Genomic DNA, 5,361 nt, shown 5'->3' with positions numbered 1-5,361 from the left:
AAAAAAAATCCGAGGGAATGTTCCTCGGAATTTTCCGAGGGGCTACGTTCCTCGGAAATTTCCGAGGGCCACATTCCTCGAAAATTTCTGAGGGCCACGTTCCGAGGAAGTCCTCCCTCGGTATATTCCGAGGAACTTTCCGACGATCTAGTGGTCTTCGGAGTTTCCTCGGAAATTCTGTTCCTCGGAATTCCGTCGGAAATTTCCGAGGGATTTCCGAGGAAAAATAAATTTCCGTGGAGTTATTTCCGAGGACTTTTTTCGTCGGTATGTCGTCGGAATAGCGTTATTCCGACAACATACCGACGATTTTTTCCCTCTGTATGCCGGTATTTTCTTGTAGTGCTATGTTTTGAGAACCTGTATGGGAAAGATAACTTTGAGGCTAAGGAAATGCTAGAATTAGTGAGTGATCTTCTCACGTGCATTTTCAATGAGTACAACATGCGTTTCAGAGGGTTTTCTAAGCAAGCATCAGGGTCAACTCAAGCGTCTAATGTCTCTGGTCTGCAGTCTCAGGAACAAGCAGTTGAAATAATGAAACTGGTCATTGAGGATTTTGGCTATGAAAGAATGGATGTTGTGTACAAGGTACTTGTTGCTAAAAAGGTGAAGATACCAAGGATGAACTTGAAGTTTACTTGAAGGAAGCGGTTGAGACTCCAAAGCTCTTACTGGAATTTGAGTTGATACTCTCTCATGATGGAAAATGCACAAAATGAAGTATCTGGTTCTTGCATAAATGGCTAGAAATCTCCTTGTTATACATGTTTTATCAATGGCATTAGAATGTGTTTTTAGCACAACTAAAAGGATCTTAAAACCACATAAGAGTTGTTTAACTCACAACATGATTGAAGTTCTTATCTGTAACGAGCAATCTATGCATACTACATCAAGCTGGGTGAAAACATTATAAAAAATGAACAAACCTAACTGATGTTAAACTTCTTGATAAAATTGAGAAAAAGTATATGTTTCTTCAATTTAGTTTCTTTCATTAATTTTTTGAACCAAAAAAAAAGTTTCTTTCATTAATTTTTTGTACTTGTTGTTACTTAGGTTTAAGTTTGTTTTGTTTTTCAAAATTTGGATCTGCAATATTGGGACGTGATGGTTGGAGCTCGAAGTTGAAGTTTGAAGAATTTGGTTTTTTATCTAAATGAATAATGTTGTTTTTTGTTTAATTTTTCATTTAGATCATGAACCTTACTTGGTTTTCAAATTAATAATGATTTTCTTATTTTATTTGGTTTTCATTTTAATAAAGTTATTTATTCATAAGTTTGAAGCTTGATTCTTGTTCTATGCATAGAGCCAATACAAAATTTAAAGTTTCATTATATATGATTCTCGTTCAAAGCTTGACTCTCGTTTTTCATTTCAAATTATCATTATTTCATTTTTTGGTATGCAATCGGTTAAAGATGTTTGGTTGTACAAATATAAATTGATTAAATATCATTCGGTTATACTTGTATACAAATTTATTGAAAATTTAATCTAGTACAAATCAATAGTTTTGGAACCAATAACCCGATTACTATCTAGACCTACTATTTCGGATTCAACCGAATCTTGGACATGTAACTAATCTGAACCGAATTGGTATAAATCTGAAACCAATCCAACCTAGACTGTTATAATAATTAAATGGAGTTGAAATTCATAAATCCAATTGAACCCAAAATCCAATTGAACCCGAACCAAAACCCGATTGATCCGCTGTTGTCCGACCTTGAGTTCTAATACATTTCAACGTTTTCTTGATAGGGAGGGAGTTTCAAAATACAGGACCTAGGCCAAATAAGAGTTTATAACAGAAATAGACACTTATTGACTTTTTATTACATAAAGAGTTTATAACAGAAATAAGCACTTATTGACTTTTTATTACATAAAAGAGCAGTTATTGCTACTAACACACTTATTCTTGGCTAAAGTCGTGTCTGTCCTCAATAAAGTGAAACCAGGCATGGGTAGTTTGGTAATACAACAAAGTCTTCTGGTTACACTGGTTTGCGATTTCTAAATTCGAAATGAGGCGAAGCTAATTGGTGGATTTTAAGGGGGCGGTTGTGTTTGGTTAATTTTAGGATGTTGGGCCCGTAAAAAGGTGAAACTGTAATCTTTCCAATTTCTTACGGAACTGGTAAACTTAATTCCAACATTTAACAGGCGGTGTAACCGACGACGAAGAGACAAAGACGGTAGGCGATGACGACGAAAAGAAACAGAGCGGGCAAAGCAATCAAAGAAGGTGAGTTAGAATCAAGGTTTATTGGCATTTCTTACTGATTTTCGATTTAGACACCATCTCATATGTGTCGATTGTCACAGGGACGGCACCGACGGAGGGTGGGGCGGTCAATTATAGGCTGCCACCGCGTCTCTTCGCAACCGACCGTTACCCAAGCAATATGAACAACTGCTATTCGTCGCTGGAGTTCTTGCTTCTGGTGAGGGATGTGCTTGAAGGTTCAGCGGAGATGGAGAGGTTGTTGTGTTCATGCTTTGGTCCGCTGTTCAGGTTAACAGTACGGAGGTGCGCGTTCTCAGCAAAATTGGTCCATGGAATGCTTTCGAGGCAGTTGGTAACCAAGAAACGGTTTGAGATGTGGCCTGTGTTCGGTGAGGGGTCCGACAAGGTTCTCGCTTGCAGAATTTGGACATGTTACAGGCTTACCTTGTGGGGAGTTCGAGCCGGGTACGAGGTAGAGGATCAAACGAAGCCGAAGAAAACAGACTATGTTTTCTGGGACAAGTTGTTTGGGGGGAGGTGTAACTTGACTATAGAAGATCTGGCGGCGATGGTTGCGGGGGACAAAACACTGTCTCCAGCGAAGAAGCTAAGAATCTGTTTGATAATCATTGTTGACGGGGTGCTGATGCCGAAAACGAAGAAGCCAAAGCCGACGTTGAAGTATGTTAAACTAGTGTAAAAGCTAGACAATTTTTTCTCCTTTCAGTGGGGGCGTGAGTCGTTTTGGTGGACAATTAGCATAATGATACCGCATAAGAAGGTGTTGGGGAAGTTTGATGACCCCGAAGGTGTGTTCTGCGCAAAGCTTAGGCCGGAGAGTAAATTTCTGGTGGGGTTCCCCCTTGCACTGCAACTTTGGGCGTTTGAAGCCATTCCAGTTCTGCTTGACCGGCTTGGAGATGACGACAGTGTTACCCTCTTGAGCTATGTTGGGGACAAGCTTCCTACACACACTGGGCTGGTTCTAACCGATGTGCTTCACGCGGAGCGAAGTCCTAAGGTTAGTTCTTGAATATATGGATTGTCTAAAAGCAATGAATTTGTGTACAAGCCTATCTTGTTGAAGCATGGATAAAGAGTCTTGGTACTTTAGGAAAGTTGTACTTGTGGATAACCTAAGTACGTGAACGTATGGACACTTAAAATTACTGTACAGAGTTTAGTTTGTACTAAAGTCATATTACTGTTTTGATGCAGTTGGCGGTTCTACCTATGATGGAGGTTGACGAGGATAGAGAGGATGGGTGGGGTGTGTTCGACTGTGAGATATTTGACAGTAAAGTTGCGTACATGGTGGAGCTTGTGAAGTCGGGGTACAAGTTCAAGACAGGGGAGTGGGGTGGCGGCGATGCTGCAGAACCACTCTATGTCCATAACCTAGGAGAGAGCGAAGTGAAAAGGAAAATCAGGAAATTGACACACAAGGAGGAGGCGGGGCCTGTTGGACTGAGATTTGGTACAAATCTCTTCCATTCATATTGGGCGTTGATTACTTTTCTAGATTGGATCAAATATGTTAGTTGTCGACCTCCTAGAATCTCGGCCTCATTCAACGCGAGAATATGTCAAAGTTGAAGATGAGGAGCATGTGTAACAACAAAAGAATATGTAGAGAAAGTCTTACAAAGGACAAGAAAGTTATCTTCACAAGGATCCCACTTTTCGAGCTCACGAGGGCTCACGACCATGAATACAATTGTTCACGATCTTCCTATTTAATTAAAGAGGATTATGGCTTATTGAGGGATAGAGCGTCATCCGCCTGAGACCATATCATTCTTCACCGCCATCCCGATGACGTCTACGTAATGCTCCCAACGTCGAATTCTCTCCACCACAATGAACAAGACACGAGTCCTTGTTCACCGATATTGAACCCTGAGTTCCTAAGACTTCCCAACCAAACTCAAACGACCTCTTGTCCAAGATGGTAAGAGATAAACCGACGTCTCTCTCGAGAACTGACTTCTCTCTCAGGAACCGACGTCTCTCTCGAGAACCGTAGAAGCCGATGTCACGCTCGAGACCAGTGAAACTGACATCTCTTTCGAGATGATGAAAACCGAACTACATTTAGACTTGATCCCTTGACGGGTACGTAGGCAGCTCGATCCCGAGTTCAGTCACGATCCTTCCTTCTCCCGATATCTCTATGATATTCGCCCTACGAATATAGTTCATTTTCGACGACTCAGACCTGATTATATCGTTGTATTCTGAGGATATCGTTGCCCACGTTATTTCTTCCCTAGATTAAACTTCCGATCACTATCAAATTCTTAGTGTAGATTTTAGGATCTACAGGGCCTTTAATGAAGCAAAGAAGGTTGAGCAGGTACTTCAGTAGGAAAGGCAAAAGATGGGAAGATAAGTACGAGGCTCTGTTGGGGACTGTTGAGGGGATTAAAAAAGAGCTCGGCAGACTAAACAAGGTTGTTGAGAAACAAGGCAGGGTGTTGAGGAAGTATAAGGCTAAAACGATAGGGAAGTTTTCTAGCAGTAAGTTGAGGGGGTTGCGGAGGAGAAAGAAGAGCGTTGTTGCTGTTGAGACGGGGATTCTGTTTGGAGAAAGCGACCCTGGGGGAAGCGATAACAACATGGAGGAATTGGGTGTTTGCATGGGGATTGACAACAGGCCACATAAAGTGGCTGAACACGCGGAGATGACGATGAAAGAAGGAGATGGTGTTCCATTGTTGTATAAGAAGAAGAGGGACGAAACTGCTGAGGCCCATGTGGTACTATATGGTAGTGGGAGTAACACATTCTATGTAACTGAGGAAGAGGTAGGCCGCAAAACTGGGGGGTGTGTTGTGGGTAATGCTTACCTGCTGTCTTATGTTGAGCAGGACAGTAATGTGGGTGCTGATGTAGGGATCCCGGGAGGCCCAGCTGCTTGTGGCACTGAAGTGGTAAGACCCGTCTGATTCTCTGGTTTTTGACGTTGTTTTGTTTGAAATAGGCTGGCAAGGGTTTCACTGAATTTTGGAGATCTGAATAGGCTGGTGGGGGTTATCAAGCGGGGGGGGATAGGTCCAGTGGCTGAGGAAGAGGTTGGCAAGGATATGGAAGTTGGTGTAGCTACAAAGCGCACTGAT

The sequence above is a fragment of the Brassica oleracea genome, chromosome C3, assembly GCF_000695525.1.
Source record: "Brassica oleracea var. oleracea cultivar TO1000 chromosome C3, BOL, whole genome shotgun sequence".
NCBI lineage: Eukaryota > Viridiplantae > Streptophyta > Magnoliopsida > Brassicales > Brassicaceae > Brassica > Brassica oleracea.
This window is presented reverse-complemented; position numbering follows the sequence as displayed.